The sequence below is a fragment of the Rhinoderma darwinii genome, chromosome 1, assembly GCF_050947455.1.
Source record: "Rhinoderma darwinii isolate aRhiDar2 chromosome 1, aRhiDar2.hap1, whole genome shotgun sequence".
In the NCBI taxonomy this organism is placed as follows: Eukaryota; Metazoa; Chordata; class Amphibia; order Anura; family Rhinodermatidae; genus Rhinoderma; species Rhinoderma darwinii.
The window spans coordinates 193,577,461-193,596,673 of NC_134687.1; the positions used below are offsets into that span (position 1 = coordinate 193,577,461).

Sequence of the window (19,213 nt, forward strand, 5' to 3'; positions counted from 1 at the left end):
AGTTAATGAAAACCCAAAATTTAGTGTCTCAGAAAATTTGAATATTTTATAAGCCCAATTTCAAAAATGATTTTTAATACCTGCATCAATGTGGCATGGAGGTGATCAGCCTGTGGCACTGCATTCGGTTGCTCTGATAGCGGCCCTCAGCTCGTCTGCATTGTTGGGTCTGGTGTCTCTCACCTTCCTCTTGACAATACCCCATAGATTCTCTATGATGTTTAGGTCAGGCGAGTTCGCTGGCCAATTAAGCACAGTGTTACTGTGGTTATTAAACCAGGTATTGGTACTTTTGGCAGTGTGGGCAGGTGCCAAGTCCTGCTGGAAAATGAAATCAGCATCTCCATAAAGCTTGTCAGCAAAGGGAAGCATGAAGTGCTCTGAAATTTCCTGGTAGAAGGCTGCGTTGACTCTTGACTTGATATAACACAGTGGACCAACCCCAGCAGATGACATGGCTCCCCAAACCATCACTGACTGTGGAAACTTCACACTGGACCGCAAGCAACTTGGATTTATGCCTCTCCACTCTTCCTCCAGACTCTGGGACTTTGATTTCTAAATGTAATGCAAAATTTACTTTCATCTGAAAACTTTGGACCACTGAGCAACAGACCAGTCCTTTTCTGCTTAGCCAAGGTAAGACGCTTCTGACGTTGTCCCAAGGAATGCGATAGTTGTAGACCATACCATGTCCTGGATACGTCTGTGTGTGGTGAAGCACAGATTCCAGCCGCAGTCCACTCCTTGAGAATCTCCCCCAGATTCTTGAATGACCTTTTCTTGACAATCCTTTCCTGGCTGGTTATTCCTGTTGCTTGTGCACCTTTTTCTACCACACTTTTTCCTTCCTCTTTCCATTAATATTCTTGGATACAGCACTCTATGAACAGCCAGCTCTTTAGCAATGTACTTTAGTGGCTTACTCTCCTTGTGGAGGGTGTCAATGACTGTCTTCTGGACAACTGTCAAGTCAGCAGTCTTCCCCATGATTGTGTAGCCTACTGAACCAGACTGTTGGACCATTTAAAGGCTTAGGAAACCTTTGCAGGTGTTTTGTGTTGATTAGCTGATTAGAGTGTGACACCTGTGAGTCTACAATCTTCAACTTTTCCCCAATATTCAAGTTTTCTGAGAGACTAAATTTGGGGTTTTCATTAACTGTTAGCCATAATCATCAACATTAAAAGAAAAAAATTCTGCAAATAGATCACTCTGTGTGTAATGAAGCTATATAATATGAGTTTCACTTTTTGAATTGAATTACCGAAATAAATGACATTTTTGATATTCTAATTCATTGAGAAGGACTAGTGTGTGTGTGTGTGTGTGTGTGTGTGTGTGTGTGTGTGTGTGTGTGTGTATATATATATATATATATATAATATGTGTGTGTGTATATATATATATATAATGTGCGTGTGTGTGTGTGTATGTATATATATTTATATGTATGTGTGTGTGTGTATGTGTGTATATATATGTGTGTGTGTGTGTGTATGTATATATATATATATATATATATATAATTATTTTAATGTATGTAATGTCAATGCATCCTTGTTGTCCTACTTAGCATATTTGTGCAGATGGCACAACAGTTGCACAGTCTCTTTTTTTTTTTTCTCATTAAATTGCTGAGACAGAATGTAATTGAACTCACTGTATGTGGGTGAACCTCAACTGTCCCTCCTTTTGACTAGAAAAACTGGGACATCCATTTAAAGATTTGTCCTTCTGCAGAAAAAGTGACAGTGACAGAAAAAATCAATTGCAGAAAATTTAAATAATCTGAATAGGATAAGAGAGCAAGGAGAATCCTCTCAAAATAAGAAAACAATATTTGCAGCAATCCATTTAGTAGGTAGGGGAAATGCGTGGAAACTGAGGTTTTGTGTGTGACTGTGGGGGGCACACATATTTTTTTTTTTTTAAGTACCGGTAATTGAATTTTAATAGATTAAAATGCACTAACTAAAGAAAACCTCAGTCAGGAAGACCTTGTCTCTTGAGCCAGCTCCCCATCCTTAATACTAACTTCCATACCTATATGTTGAACAAATGTAATTGCCTTATACTGCTCGCTCTAGCACTTGAGCACTACAAATCATCTACTGCTGCGACGTACATGGGGCGGAGGTGCTGGTGGGGTGTTCGCAATGAACGCTACCAGCACTTCAGTCATCGCTTTCCCAGTTTAATTTTTAGAAAGTCCGGCTAATGTAAAGTTTTGGACAAAAGTATTGGGACACACCTCTTAACCCCTTAAGGACGCAGCCTAGTTTGGGCCTTAAGGCTCAGAGCCCATTTTTCAAATCTGACATATTTCACTTTATGTGGTAATAACGTCGGAATGCTTAAACCTATCCAAGCGATTCTGAGATTGTTTTCTCGTGACACTTTGGGCTTCATGTTCGTGGTAAAATTTGGTCGATATATTCAGTGTTTATTGGTGAAAAATTGCAAAATTTAGAGAAAATTTTGAAAAAATTGCATTTTTCAGAATTTAAATGCATCTGCTTGTAAAACAGACGGTTATACCACCCAAAATAGTTACTAGTTCACATTTCCCATATGTCTACTTTAGATTGGCATCGTTTTTTTAACATTCTTTTATTTTTCTTGGACGTTACAAGGCTTAGAACATAAACAGCAATTTCTCATATTTTTAAGAAAATTTCAAAAGCCTTTTTTTTAAGGTACCTCTTGAGTTCTGAAGTGGCTTTGAGGGGCCTATGTATTAGAAACCCCCATAAAACACCCCATTTTAAAAACTAGACCCCTCAAAGTATTCAAAACAGCATTTAGAAAGTTTTTTAACCCTTCAGGCATTTCACAGGAATTAAAGCAATGTGGAGGTGAAATTTGCAAATTTCATTTTTCTTGCTGAATTTCAATATTATTCCATTTTTTTCTGTAACACAGAAGATTTTACCAGAGAAATACTACTAAATATGTATTGTCCAGATTCTGCAGTTTTTAGAAATGTCCCACATGTGGCTCTAGTGCGCTCGTGGAATAAAACACAAGCCTCAGAAACAAAGGAGCACCTAGTGCATTTTGAGGCCTCTTTTTTATTAGAATATATTTTAGGCAGCATGCCAGGTTTGAAGAGGTGTTGAGGTATGAAAGCAATGGAAACCCACCAGAAGTGACCCCATTTTGGAAACTAGACCCCTCAAGGAATTCATTTATGGTTGTTGTTATCATTTTGACCACACCGTTTTTTCACAGCACCTATTTGAATTGGGCTGTGAATTAAAAAAATGATATTTTTTTCCATTAAGATGTAATTTTTGTTCAAAATTTCTTATTTTCACAAGGAATAAAACACCCCATTTTGTTGCCCAATTTGTCCTGAGTGCGGCAATACCCCATTTGTGGTGATAAACTGATGTTTGGGCCCATGGCAGGACTCAGAAGGAAAGGACCACCATTTGGCCTACTGGAGCTTTTCTTGTGCTAAGTCATGTATGCAGAAGCCCCTGAGGTACCAGTACAGTTAAAACCCCCGAGAAGTGACCCCATTTTAAAAACTACACCCCTTAAGACATTCATCTAGTGGTGTAGTGAGCATTTTGACCCCACAGTTATTGTGTAAAAGGTAATGCGCAGCAGATGGTGCAAAGTGAGATTTGCAATTTCCTATGCATATATGCCATTTCAGTGTCTGATATATTGTGCCCAGCATGTGCCACTGGAGACATACACCCCATAAATTGTAATGTGGATTCTCCCGGGTACGGCAATACCCTACATGTGGCTGTTATTAGCTGCCTGGGCACACGACAGGGCTCAGAAGGGAAGGACCACCATTTAGCCTACTGGAGCTTTTCTGGTGCTAAGTCATGTAGGCAGAACCCCTGAGGTACCAGTACAGTTGAAACCCCCGAGAAGTGACCCCATTTTAAAAACTACACCCCTTAAGACATTCATCTAGTGGTGTAGTGAGCATTTTGACCCCACAGTTATTGTGTAAAAGGTAATGCGCAGCAGATGGTGCAAAGTGAGATTTGCAATTTCCTATGCATATATGCCATTTCAGTGTCTGATATATTGTGCCCAGCATGTGCCACTGGAGACATACACCCCATAAATTGTAATGTGGGTTCTCCCGGGTACGGCAATACCCTACATGTGGCTGTTATTAGCTGCCTGGGCACACGACAGGGCTCAGAAGGGAAGGACCACCATTTAGCCTACTGGAGCTTTTCTGGTGCTAAGTCATGTAGGCAGAACCCCTGAGGTACCAGTACAGTTGAAACCCCCGAGAAGTGACCCCATTTTAAAAACTACACCCCTTAAGACATTCATCTAGTGGTGTAGTGAGCATTTTGACCCCACAGTTATTGTGTAAAAGGTAATGCGCAGCAGATGGTGCAAAGTGAGATTTGCAATTTCCTATGCATATATGCCATTTCAGTGTCTGATATATTGTGCCCAGCATGTGCCACTGGAGACATACACCCCATAAATTGTAATGTGGGTTCTCCCGGGTACGGCAATACCCTACATGTGGCTGTTATTAGCTGCCTGGGCACACGACAGGGCTCAGAAGGGAAGGACCACCATTTAGCCTACTGGAGCTTTTCTGGTGCTAAGTCATGTAGGCAGAACCCCTGAGGTACCAGTACAGTTGAAACCCCCGAGAAGTGACCCCATTTTAAAAACTACACCCCTTAAGACATTCATCTAGTGGTGTAGTGAGCATTTTGACCCCACAGTTATTGTGTAAAAGGTAATGCGCAGCAGATGGTGCAAAGTGAGATTTGCAATTTCCTATGCATATATGCCATTTCAGTGTCTGATATATTGTGCCCAGCATGTGCCACTGGAGACATACACCCCATAAATTGTAATGTGGGTTCTCCCGGGTACGGCAATACCCTACATGTGGCTGTTATTAGCTGCCTGGGCACACGACAGGGCTCAGAAGGGAAGGACCACCATTTAGCCTACTGGAGCTTTTCTGGTGCTAAGTCATGTAGGCAGAACCCCTGAGGTACCAGTACAGTTGAAACCCCCGAGAAGTGACCCCATTTTAAAAACTACACCCCTTAAGACATTCATCTAGTGGTGTAGTGAGCATTTTGACCCCACAGTTATTGTGTAAAAGGTAATGCGCAGCAGATGGTGCAAAGTGAGATTTGCAATTTCCTATGCATATATGCCATTTCAGTGTCTGATATATTGTGCCCAGCATGTGCCACTGGAGACATACACCCCATAAATTGTAATGTGGGTTCTCCCGGGTACGGCAATACCCTACATGTGGCTGTTATTAGCTGCCTGGGCACACGACAGGGCTCAGAAGGGAAGGACCACCATTTAGCCTACTGGAGCTTTTCTGGTGCTAAGTCATGTAGGCAGAACCCCTGAGGTACCAGTACAGTTGAAACCCCCGAGAAGTGACCCCATTTTAAAAACTACACCCCTTAAGACATTCATCTAGTGGTGTAGTGAGCATTTTGACCCCACAGTTATTGTGTAAAAGGTAATGCGCAGCAGATGGTGCAAAGTGAGATTTGCAATTTCCTATGCATATATGCCATTTCAGTGTCTGATATATTGTGCCCAGCATGTGCCACTGGAGACATACACCCCATAAATTGTAATGTGGGTTCTCCCGGGTACGGCAATACCCTACATGTGGCTGTTATTAGCTGCCTGGGCACACGACAGGGCTCAGAAGGGAAGGACCACCATTTAGCCTACTGGAGCTTTTCTGGTGCTAAGTCATGTAGGCAGAACCCCTGAGGTACCAGTACAGTTGAAACCCCCGAGAAGTGACCCCATTTTAAAAACTACACCCCTTAAGACATTCATCTAGAGTGTAGTGAGCATTTTGACCCAACAGTTATTGTGTAAAAGGTAATGCGCAGTAGATGGTGCAAAGTGAGATTTGCAATTTCCTATACATATATGCCATTTCAGTGTCCGATATATTGTGCCCAGCATGTGCCACCGGAGACATACACCCCATAAATTGTAATGTGGGTTCTCCCGGGTACGGCAATACCCTACATGTGGCTGTTATTTGCTGCTTGGGCACATGGCAGGGCTCAAAAGGGAAAGATGAGGGGGATAAGCTGTGCGGAGTGCATCAGGGTAAATTAAAAATCAAGGGATGTATGGTAAATTTTAAAACAATCTTTCATACAGAGCCCTGGTTTTTCGGGACACGTGTCGCATTGGTATGTTGTGTCCTTCCTTATCCCCCTCTTATAGCACACTTTGCACCTCTTTTGACTTTTTCCCTTCTTGCCAGTTTGGGGAACTTCTCCTGGAAAGTGTTGCCCTGGTACGATGCGTGTGGCCTCGCTTCCAGAAGTACTGGGTGCCCCTCCTTCCTGGTCGCCAAAAATTAGGTTCTTTATAACCACCTCTTGAAATTCCAGGAAAGTTCCCCTCTGGCCTGCACATCGACGTAGCACGTACGCATTGTACAATGCCATCTGTATGATGTGCACGGCCAGCTTCTTATACCACACCCTCGATTTCCGCGTAGCGCTGTAGGGCTTCAGGACTTGATCTGACAAGTCCACCCCTCCCATGTACCTATTGTAGTCCAGGATGCAATCTGGTTTGGGGGTCTCTGTACTGGTACCTCGTACAGGTACATGGGTACTGGTGTGGCCATGTATTGTTGTCAATACAAGGACATCTCTCTTGTCCTTGTACTTGACACACAATATGTTGCTACTAGAATGTGCCCTGCTCTCACCCCTTCTGAGTGTTTGCCCAAGCAGTGTTTTAGGGAGGCCTCTAAGATTTTTTCTAGCAGTGCCGCATGCCGCAGTCCTTCTGGAAGCGAGGCACTTGAAGAGCGGGACGCTGGTATAAAAATTATCCAGGTAGAGGTGGTAACCCTGGTCCAGCAGTGGGTGCACCAAATCCCACACAATTTTTGCGTTAATTCCCAGTAAGGGGGGGCATTCTGGGGGCTGAATACTGCTGTCCTTCCCTTCATATATCCTGAATTTATATGTATACCCTGATGCACTCTCGCACAGCTTATACAACTTCACGCCATACCTTGCCCTCTTACTTGGCAGGTATTGGCGGAATTGAAGCCTCCCTTTAAAATGTACCAGGGACTCATCAATGGAAATACACTTCTCGGGGGTGTATGCTTGGGCAAACCGGGCACTGAAATGGTCTAATAGGGGTCTCAGTTTATATAAACGGTCAAAACTGGGGTCATCTCGGGGTGGGCACTGCTCATTATCGGCATAATGTAGGAAGCGAAGTATTGCCTCATAACGCATCCTGGACATGGCCATACGGTACATCGGGGTGTGGTATAGGATGTCCGTGCTCCAGTAGGTCCTAATGGATGGCTTTTTTAGAAGCCCCATGTTCAAGAGCAGTCCCCAGAACTTGCCCAACTCTGCTGCGTTTACAGGAGTCCACCTCTGGGATTGGGCATAAAATGAGTTGGGGTTCTTGGTGATATACTGTTGGGCATATAAATTAGTCTGGGTGACCATTAGCTCTATAAAGTTATCAGTGAAGAAGAACTTGAAAAAGTCCATCTCACTGAACCCTGCCGTGTTAAATTTGATGCCTGGGCTGCCCGTGTACTCAGGGATTTGGGGTTCATAATGGTCTGGTGTGGGTGTCCAAATGGGGTCACTTCGCTCAGGGGTATCACTTGTTGTGGGGTCACTTCTCTCAGGGATTTCTACTATGGTGGTGGTCCTGGGGCGTCTCCTAGGGGGTCCCTCCTCTTCATCGCTGGATGAGGAGGTAGACAAATAAAATACTGTATCGCCATCCGACGAGTCTGTGTCGGAGGCCAGAAATGCATACGCCTCTTCAGCAGTAAATGTCCGTTGGGACATGCTTGTTGTGCGAAGACAAAATTTATATACTGCAAAAAAATAAATCCCTAACTGGGAGCAATAGGATAGCACAACTAGCACAAATGTGTGTTTTGTTTTTAGAGAGCAAGTGGACTTCCCTGACACTAAAGCTAACTAGGGCGAGGGTTCCTAACACTAAACCTAACTAAATTTTATGTGGACTTCCCTAACGCTAAACCTAACTACGGCGACGATTCCCTGACACTAAACCTATCTAGATTATTTCAAGCTTCCCTGACACTAAACCTAACTACGGTGACGGGTGCCTGACACTAAACCTATCTAATTATTCCGAGCTTCCCTGACGCTAAACCTAACTACGGTGATGGATCCCTAACGCTAAGCCTATCTACGGTGACCGATTCCTGACGCTAAATTCCCTGACACTATACCTAACTACGCTTTTTGACGGTTCCCTGACACTAACTAACCCTAATACTAAACTAACCAGTTAAATTTTCAAAATTGGCTAAACTAACTATTTTTTTTTGTTTCTTTTTTTTCTTTTTATATTTTTTTTTTTGTTTTATGTTTTATATAGAAAAAAATGAAAAAAAAATCCCCAGGGACCAAGAAATGTGGTCCTGAAGACTGAAAAGTGGTCAGTGATAGGAGATCACTGACCAAAAAACGTGGGTAGAACTCAAAGAGGAAGGGAACAGGAGTGGGTAGTGAATGGGGTGGTGGGAAGCAAAAAAAACGTTGTTTTAGAAACTTTTTTTCACTTTTTTTCACTTCTTTTCTCTCTGACTCTCTGCTCACAACCGATCTCAACGCCTCGCTAACTCCAACAGGGCGTTCAGGGCGGTTGCAGCAGGATGTGAGGTCAGAGAGAGGAAGTGACGAGAATGATCGCTGCTATTGGCTAGTTACTCACTGACTAGCCAATAGCGGCGATCGGCGAGGCGGGACCATAGTAAATGGTCCCGGCCCATTATGCTGTGATAGCATGCTGTCAGAAACAGCAGATATCACAGCTCAGGAACGCCGGGCTCGAGCACTGCTGTGCTGAATGAGACCGATCGCTGCTATTGGCTAGTTACTCACTGACTAGCCAATAGCGGCGATCGGCGAGGCGGGACCATAGTAAATGGTCCCGGCCCATTATGCTGTGATAGCATGCTGTCAGAAACAGCAGCTATCACAGCTCAGGAACGCCGGGCTCGAGCACTGCTGTGCTGAATGAGACCGATCGCTGCTATTGGCTAGTTACTCACTGACTAGCCAATAGCGGCGATCGGCGAGGCGGGACCATAGTAAATGGTCCCGTCCCATTATGCCGTGATAGCCTGCTGTCAGAAACAGCAGCTATCACAGCGCATGAACGCGCCGGGCGCGCGCACCGCTGTTCTAACTGCAAGACGTACTATTACGGCATGGAGCGCGAACGATAGAGCTGCCATGACGTAATAGTACGTCAAGGAGCGGGAAGGGGCTAATACTAAACTAACCAGTTAAATTTTCAAAATTGGCTAAACTAACTATTTTTTTTTGTTTCTTTTTTTTCTTTTTATATTTTTTTTTTTGTTTTATGTTTTATATAGAAAAAAATGAAAAAAAAATCCCCAGGGACCAAGAAATGTGGTCCTGAAGACTGAAAAGTGGTCAGTGATAGGAGATCACTGACCAAAAAACGTGGGTAGAACTCAAAGAGGAAGGGAACAGGAGTGGGTAGTGGATGGGGTGGTGGGAAGCAAAAAAAACGTTGTTTTAGAAACTTTTTTTCACTTTTTTTCACTTCTTTTCTCTCTGACTCTCTGCTCACAACCGATCTCAACGCCTCGCTAACTCCAACAGGGCGTTCAGGGCGGTTGCAGCAGGATGTGAGGTCAGAGAGAGGAAGTGACGAGAATGATCGCTGCTATTGGCTAGTTACTCACTGACTAGCCAATAGCGGCGATCGGCGAGGCGGGACCATAGTAAATGGTCCCGGCCCATTATGCTGTGATAGCATGCTGTCAGAAACAGCAGCTATCACAGCTCAGGAACGCCGGGCTCGAGCACTGCTGTGCTGAATGAGACCGATCGCTGCTATTGGCTAGTTACTCACTGACTAGCCAATAGCGGCGATCGGCGAGGCGGGACCATAGTAAATGGTCCCGTCCCATTATGCCGTGATAGCCTGCTGTCAGAAACAGCAGCTATCACAGCGCATGAACGCGCCGGGCGCGCGCACCGCTGTTCTAACTGCAAGACGTACTATTACGGCATGGAGCGCGAACGATAGAGCTGCCATGACGTAATAGTACGTCAAGGAGCGGGAAGGGGCTAATACTAAACTAACCAGTTAAATTTTCAAAATTGGCTAAACTAACTATTTTTTTTTGTTTCTTTTTTTTCTTTTTATATTTTTTTTTTTGTTTTATGTTTTATATAGAAAAAAATGAAAAAAAAATCCCCAGGGACCAAGAAATGTGGTCCTGAAGACTGAAAAGTGGTCAGTGATAGGAGATCACTGACCAAAAAACGTGGGTAGAACTCAAAGAGGAAGGGAACAGGAGTGGGTAGTGGATGGGGTGGTGGGAAGCAAAAAAAACGTTGTTTTAGAAACTTTTTTTCACTTTTTTTCACTTCTTTTCTCTCTGACTCTCTGCTCACAACCGATCTCAACGCCTCGCTAACTCCAACAGGGCGTTCAGGGCGGTTGCAGCAGGATGTGAGGTCAGAGAGAGGAAGTGACGAGAATGATCGCTGCTATTGGCTAGTTACTCACTGACTAGCCAATAGCGGCGATCGGCGAGGCGGGACCATAGTAAATGGTCCCGGCCCATTATGCTGTGATAGCATGCTGTCAGAAACAGCAGCTATCACAGCTCAGGAACGCCGGGCTCGAGCACTGCTGTGCTGAATGAGACCGATCGCTGCTATTGGCTAGTTACTCACTGACTAGCCAATAGCGGCGATCGGCGAGGCGGGACCATAGTAAATGGTCCCGTCCCATTATGCCGTGATAGCCTGCTGTCAGAAACAGCAGCTATCACAGCGCATGAACGCGCCGGGCGCGCGCACCGCTGTTCTAACTGCAAGACGTACTATTACGGCATGGAGCGCGAACGATAGAGCTGCCATGACGTAATAGTACGTCAAGGAGCGGGAAGGGGTTAATCATTGAATAGCCATTCAGTTTGCCTTTACAACCATTTCTGAAAGAATGGTCCATTCTAAAGAGCTCACTGAATTCGAGCCTCTTCTCTCCTAGATATTTCACAATGGACTTTGAATGGTATTATTGCAAAGTGAAAGCATTTAAAAAAAACACAGCAACTCAGCCATGAGGTGGCAGATTACGTAAAGTTACGCAGCGCTGTTACCGAGGGCTGAGGTGCATTGAATCCGCCAACGCTCTGCTAACTCAATAGCTGCAGAGTTGCAAACCTCCTGGCATGCACATAAACTGTGCCCCAGGAGCTTCATGGCATGGGTTTCCAAGTCTAGGCAGCTGCATGCAAGCCGTACATCACCAAGCACAATGCCAAGCTTCGGATGTAGTGGTGCAAAGCACGCTGCCACTGGACCCTGGAGAAGTGGATATGTGTTTTGTGGAGTGACGAATAACATTTCTCTATCTGATGGACACGCCTGGGTTTGGTGAATACCAGGAGAACGTTACCTGCCTGACTGCATTGTGCAAACTGTAAAGTTTGGTGGAGGAGGGATAATGCTATGGGATGGTTTTGCAGCGGTTGGCCTAGCCCCCTTAGTTCCAGTGAAGAGAAATCTTAAGGCTTCAGCAAACCAAGAAATTTTGGACAGTTTAGTATGGTTTCAACTTTGTGGGTTTGGGGAAGGCTATTTTCTGTTCGAGTATGACTGTGCACCAGAAAGAAAAGACCATAAAGGCTTGGTTGGGTGAGTTTGGTGTGGAAGAACTTCACTGTCCCGCACAGAGCTCTGACCTCTATCCCATCAAACACCTTTGGGATGAATTAGAACAGAGATTGCGAGCCAGGCCATCTTGTCCAACATCAGGGTCTGACCTCGCAAATGCTCTTATGGAAGAATTTGCAAACATTCCCACCGACACACTCCAAAAATCTTGTAGAAAGCCTTTCAAAATGAGTGGAAGTTGTTTAAGCTGAAATGGGGGGACCAACTCCGTAAATCCTATGGATTTAAATAGGATGTAATAAAAGCACCTGTAGGTATAATGTGTAGGTGTTATGTACGACGCTAGGAGTCCCTGCCTCGCTGCCGGACAACTGTCCTGTAATGTAATCATGTTTTCAGTACGGGACAGTAGTTCCATGGAGAGGCAGGGACTCCTAGCATCGTACATAACTATGATGCTAGGAGCCCGGCTCCCTGCAGTGTGTTCGGTCCGGGACTTTCGGCCGAAATACGTTCCGTCCATTACGGACGTAATGTGCTCGTGTGAATCCAGCCTTACGGTGATACTGGCATTGTTTTTCATTTATTTTTTTTACAGCGTTCACCGTGCGGGATAAATTATACAATAGTTTTTATAGTTTTTACGGTTTTTCTAATAATAAGACTTATTTTTTTTACTTGAAATTTTTTATTTTTTCACAACATTTTTATAAACTTTTTTTATTTGTCCCACTAGGGGACTTGAAGGCCTGAAGCCCCGATCGCTATTCTAATACACTGCACTACATACGTAGTGCAGTGTATAAGAGCGGTCAGTTATTCACTGACAGCAAGCCTATGAGGACCCGCCTCATGAGTGCAGCATCTGAGGGGTTAATCGGCCAGATCGGAGAATAGCTCCGGTCCTGGCCGTTACAGGAGGGTGTCAGCTATTATATACAGCTGACACCCGGCGGGGATGGTGCGGCCTCCGCTTCTGAGCTTGCACCATCACCGCGACGTAACTGTACTGCGGTTTGCGGGAACCCCTTCCCGGCAGCGCTGTGTATTTATACAGCGGATGTCGGGAAGGGGTTAGAGGAAAAGTGCCTTGTGTTATATGCATATAAAACATGTTGTGTTTTTTTCTGATCCACAATTCTCTCTCTCTCTTATCCACAATTCTTTCTCTCTCTTCTCTCTCTTCTCTTTCTTCTCTCTCTTCTCTCTCTCTCTCTTTCTCTCTCTTGTCTCTCTCTCTCTCTTGTCTCTCTCTCTCTCTTGTCTCTGTCTCTTGTCTCTCTCTCTCTTGTCTCTCTTGTCTCTCTCTTTTGTCTGTCTCTCTCTTGTCTCTCTCTCTCTCTTGTCTCTCTCTCTCTTGTCTCTCTCTCTCTTGTCTCTCTCTCTCTCGTCTCTCTCTCTCTCTCGTCTCTCTCTCTCTCGTCTCTCTCTCTCTCGTCTCTCTCTCTCTCGTCTCTCTCTCTCTCTCGTCTCTCTCTCTCGTCTCTCTCTCTCTCTCGTCTCTCTCTCTCGTCTCTCTCTCTCTCTTTCTTGTCTCTCTCTCTCTTTCTTGTCTCTCTCTCTCTTTCTTGTCTCTCTCTCTTTCTTGTGTCTCTCTCTCTCTCTTGTCTCTCTCTCTCTCTCTCTCTCTCGTCTCTCTGGCTAAGACACACTCCACTTTTGCAGCAATTTTAAAAAGCACATGTCACTTTAAATAAAATATTGCAATGTAAAGAACTTGTACCGCTGCAGAATGAGCCCTATATAGGCACTCTGTGAGTTGCCATATGGTGCCTTCATAGTAGGACATGCCTTTTTTTAACTGATTTATACAGATAAAAAAAAAATCTGTGCCTACTATATAAAGTCAAAGGTACATTTATGGGTTCATAGCAGGCTGGTAGGTAACATGTTCTCTTTAAAGAGAATCCGGTATTTCTTTACGTTTGACGTGCCACCTTTCTTTGACAAATTGCTTTCGGCTCCATGTTGTTCCTTTTCTTTAACTAGATTTATATAAAAGTTATTCTGGACATCACATCTGAGTGGAAATGTCCAATATGCCCCACAATCACATTACATTTCCAATTTACATATTCAATTACCTGCGTAGAGCTACTAATTTACTTACTAATGGCAGTCAAAAGAAACATCCACATACAGTGTCAGGAAAAATAAGGGGTATGATGCAGAAATCTGAATTAGGGGGGGGGGCCCTCCTATTGGTTGTTCACATCAGGTGTCCTTGGCATATGACCTATCACAATACATGATGATTGGCTTCAAACCTGTTATCTCTCTGATGTTTGCAATGTTGTGGTGCCTGTGCAGAATTTTAGAGTCATATGCAGGATTACACGGTCTATTTGAAAATCAGCATAAGGACAAGCTGACCATGGACCCTCTATTCGACTAGGATCCTATCAGCTGCAGAGACTACCTTGGGGCAATGTTGTGTTGTGCAATAGGCACAGAAAGCACGGTTAAATTATTGTTTCAATATGTACTTTTCTTGGTATATTACAATGGAATTCACACAGACTGGTAGGCACATAATGTCTAGCGAGTATATTTAGTTCTTTAAAGCTTTGTTCATTAATTATAGGCATTAGTATTGTATTAAAGCTCAGAACAAAGTCCTGCTTGTGTATTGTAAGCAAATGTTACATACATACACTCTGCTTTTATCCATAGGAATGACTACCTTGATCTGTAGGGGGTGTTGCTGAAATAACAGCTGTTATGAATTAAGTCATGCTTCCACCCTCCGGACCTTTTCCGGTGTTCTTCCTTGTACTGTTTTGCCAGCATGCAACTAGTTTTACAAAGCTGAAAGTAATATGGGCTTTGTTTTCATACATTCAGGCTTCACCCTATACCATGCATTTGAATGCTGGTGGTTGTAACAACTACCCGTATTTCAGGCTAATCTAGGTTCGCAGCAGGTAAAATAACCCATAAACGTGAAAGGTTACTTTAGGAACATTTATAAGGCTGCAATGAGGTGTCAATGGATGCATATTCTGGAGAATTGTGAGCCACTTAGCATGTGTTTTTTGCGAAACCAGACAGAACATAATGCCTAGATTAAGATCTCAAATGATTAATTTTCTTCTTGCCATGCGGTTCAGCTTGACAAGTCATTGATAATTAAGTGCCTATGTCTGTTGTGAAAGTAACATACACATTTCCTTTATTTCCTGTTTATCGTATAAATTCCATTCGTTAAAAGGCAGGGCTAGGGGTTGTTAGTTTTCACAATCTCATTTCTGAGCAATAATGATAAAAAAAAACATTTACCAATTCAAAGAATATTTAAAGTCCCTTTTATACTGTAATGGCACAAAACGATCAGATAAACAACAAAATTATAATTGATCGTTAGTAAAAATTGGTTGTTCATACATAAAAGCTAATATTTATCTTAAAGCCCTATTACACGGGCCTATGTTCGGTAAATGAGCATTCATATGAACGTTCGTTCCTGATCATTGCCCTGTGTAAACGGGGTAAAACAAATAGAATTCCCTGGCTCTATCTCCCACAACAGCCAACAAAGCCAGAGCAGGTAAAAATACACAAGGTATATGTATGGCAGGGTGAAGTCCCAAAACACCCCAAAAGTATGTAATGTAACAAATGGTTTTTACCGCTCAGAGAAGGATAGTCCAACTTGTACTTGATCAGAAAAAAGTGTATCCCAAAATTTCTGCGTATGGATATGTCCACGATCAAGTGTAGGTGCAGGTGGTTGCTCTCGTCCCTGTAGTTCCACAGGGTTGTTGCTGGTCTTCCAGCGTTGACAATCCTGGCAACAGCCTACAACTCCAGCGTGGAAAGAAAGAGGGACATAGTGTAACACCTTTCAACGCTATTCAAAACACGCTTCCTTTATTCCATACTTACAAATAGAGCATGGTTTCAGACATATAAAAGACAAAATCGAATAATACAAAAGCGGCACTCCAAACAATCTCACCCGACCCTGCGTTTCGTTCTTCTGGCTTCATCTGTGTAAACAGGGCAGTGATCAGCCGATGAACGAGCGTTTCTGATCTGCGTTTTATGCAGAATTAAAAATCATCGTTGTCGGCAGCACTTCTCTGTGAACTGGGAGATGCCAGACTGTTGCCAACATGATGAAAATGTATGGGGACGAACGATCAGAGTAACGAGAGCTCATCCCCATACATAGGCAATTATCGCTCCTTGTGAAAGGCGCAAATGTGCGCCGATCAACGAGCTGTCTCGTTGATCGCGTTCATTTTCACGGCCCATGTCGGGCCATGTAAAAGGAGGTTTAGGGCCCTTTTACTTGGGCCAATTATCTGGCAAAAGAGCTTTCACAACGCTCGTTCCCGATCATTGCCCTGTGTAAACAGGGCAACGATCAGCCGATGAACGAGGAAACGCTCGTTCATCGGCTGATCTAATCCTTTTTGCAGCAGAAAATATTGTTGTTGGCATCACAACTTCCTGTGTAAACCAGGAGATGTGCTGCAGACATGATAGAAATGCATGTGGATGAGAGATCATAGTAATGACCACTGATCCCAATACCTTACTGATAATAGCTCCTGTCTCGTTGATCGGCGCTCGGTGTTACTGCCAAAATGGGCCGGTGTACTCTGCTCACATCTGTGTCGTAGGTTCCGTTGAGAAAAATAGGGCTGCACGTGGCTGAGGACTGTCACGTTCACTCTCCCCCTGACGGCCGCAGCCATGGGTTGGCGAGTGCTGTCCCCAGCCTCCTCCTCAGGAGACGCCAGCGCTCGCTTCCTCTCACCTCGGCCGGATCCCTTTAAGAGCGGGCACGGGCGTGCGCACCGGACTTTAATGAATTGTCAACCCTTGAGTGCTCCGGACTATAAGAGGGGTTCAGCCCCTTGCTTCTATGCTTGAGCGTTGTTGTCCTACCCTAGTTTGTCTATGCGATGGTCTCCTAGTGTGTTCCTGTTCCTGTATCCCGTGCTATCCTGGTCGTGTGCTGAGCCAAAGTCGTGATGTGCTGTATTCCGTGCCTGTCCTGCTACTCCACACCTGACATCTACCTGCTGCCTTGTCCCAGCCGAGCCTGCCTTACTACTGTCTGAGCTGCCACAGGTACCCTATACAAACTATAGACTTTAACCTGCGCCCTATACCGCCAGAGCGGTATGGCCCAGTAGGTCCACGAACCCTATGTGATACACGCGTCCTAAACAGAAGCCACAATTCAGATGTGAACAGAGCCTACTGTTATGTAAATGCTTGTCTTCTGACTTGTTCAACTGAGCTACATCGCTAATATGATTACATTTACATTTGAAATCGCTCCTAGTAAATACAGTAGTTGTTGTAATGATGATGTAAACATCCATTTTCTGATCATAAGAATTTAGATAGTTGGGGATTGTTAGCTGGTGGTTTAGGAAAATTGTGATTTAATCCTAAATCAGCATTAAATATGTATTTTTATTACTATCTATTAAACTCTTAAAAATATATTCCAGAAACACACACACTCTGTTGTCCAGATGCATGATTATAAAGCTGTTAATAGTTTATGTAACTAGGGACAAATATTTTTTTCAGTCTTATTCTTTAAAATGTTTTTATAAAAAAGAAGGAACTGGATATTTTCTGGGAAACTGGAATAATATTAATATAGACTGTTTCTGTAAAAGTAATGAAAAAAAGTTTCCTTCATTTAGCACTGCCCGTTTAGTATGCATGATCAAAGCCCTGGTTTAATCCAGCCATACTAAGCAGTAGCACGCAAATCAGATTAGTCAAGGTCGAAACTTCATATGCATCTGGGTCAAGTAATTCTGAACACAGGAAAGTTTCTTTATTTTTTTTATATATATATATATATATATATATATATATATATATATATATATATATATATATATATTGATATGGTATCACTTTAACCCCTTAAGGACACTTGATTTTTCATTTTAGTTTTTCACTCCCGCCTCTCAAGAGCCAGCCATAACTGTTTTACTTTTCCGTCAATAGAGTGGTGTGAGGGCTTATTTTTTGCAGGAGGAGTTGTAGTTTCTACTGGTAGCATTTATTAAAGTACCATATAATGTACTGGGAAACTGAAAAAAAAAAAATATTTGCGGGATGAAATTTGAAAAAAAAACATGTTTTTTGTGTCTTGTTTTCACTGTGTGGTAAAAACTTTATTCTGTGACTCAATATGTTTATGGTGATACCAAATTTATATATTTTCTAAAAAAAAAAAACTTTCACCATATTCTGAGAGCCATGTATCTTACAGAAAACTGTTGAAAAAATTGTGATACGTTATATAATGGTCAGAAATAATGTTATTCCTCCAGTACACACATACCTCCCAACTTTCAAGTATCACAAAGAGGGGCACATGTTTTTCTTTTAAGCCACTCCTCTGATCCCACCCAATCCCTGCCCATAGACACCCGGTTCAGCCCATACAGTATAATGCCAAATAGCTGCCCCCACTCAGTATAATTCCAAATAACTGTCACCATACACATATAATGTTCCCATAGATGCACCTATATAGTATAAAGCCAACACAGATGCCCCCATACAGTATAATGCCCACACATTCCCCCATGCAGTATAATGCCCAAACATATTCACCCATACAGCATAATGCCCTATAGTTACTCCCATGCAGCATAATGCCCCTATAGCTGCCCCATACAGTATAATTCCCCATACAGTATAATGTCCACACAGATGCCCCCAAACAGTATAATGCCCCATAGCTACCCCATGCAGCTTAATGCCCCCATACAGTATAATGCCCCCTAGCTGGCCTTATACAGTGTAATGCCCCCTTTGCTGCCCCTAGTGCCACTGCCCATGTAGATAGTGTCCCTATATAGTGCACAGTGTCCATGTAGATAGTGCCACTCCCTTGAAGATCGCGCCACCTCCCCCCTGTAGATAGCGCCACTCCCTTGAAGATCGCGCCACCTCCCCCCTGTAGATAGCGCCTATGGGAATCCCTCTAGGAACGGAATCCCAAGCCAGAGCATAGGCTGGGGATTCCGTTTCTAGAGGCAATCCATATATGGACAGTGACGTCAGTGGCTACTCTTTGGTGGAATCCCCATTGCTGGGGATTCCGCTCCAGGGGGAGCCCCTGACGTCAATCTCCATTAATTGACAGTGACCTCAGGGGTTTTCTCTAGGTTCGGAATCCCCATCCAGATCATCGGCAACGGGGATTCCGCACAATCAGTAGCCACTGACATCACTGTCAATATATGGATAGTGACGTCTAAAGCTTCCCCGAGCACAGAGCTTAAAGTAGCGCTGTGCCCGGGGAGTCCCCGGCGAGAGGAGGAGTTCCCTCTGCTCCTCCACTCTGAACTAATTCTGAAGCAGGGTGCTGATGGTTCGCTGCTTCAGCATTGAGTTCAACTGTATCTGTGTCCTGAGGACGCAGATACAGTTAACAGCGGGACATACCCCCGGCAGCCCGGGACAGTGGGACACTGCCCGGAATCCAGGACTGTCCCGCTAAATCCGGGATGGTTGGGAGGTATGCTACA

General features: G+C 43.8%; 1 protein-coding gene across 6 annotated transcripts in view; it reads left to right on the plus strand.

Annotated features, from left to right (window-relative positions):
• The window catches only part of FAM13A (family with sequence similarity 13 member A), a 303,023-nt gene that overhangs the window by 250,251 nt on the left and 33,559 nt on the right, over positions 1-19,213 (plus strand). The window lies entirely within an intron of this gene.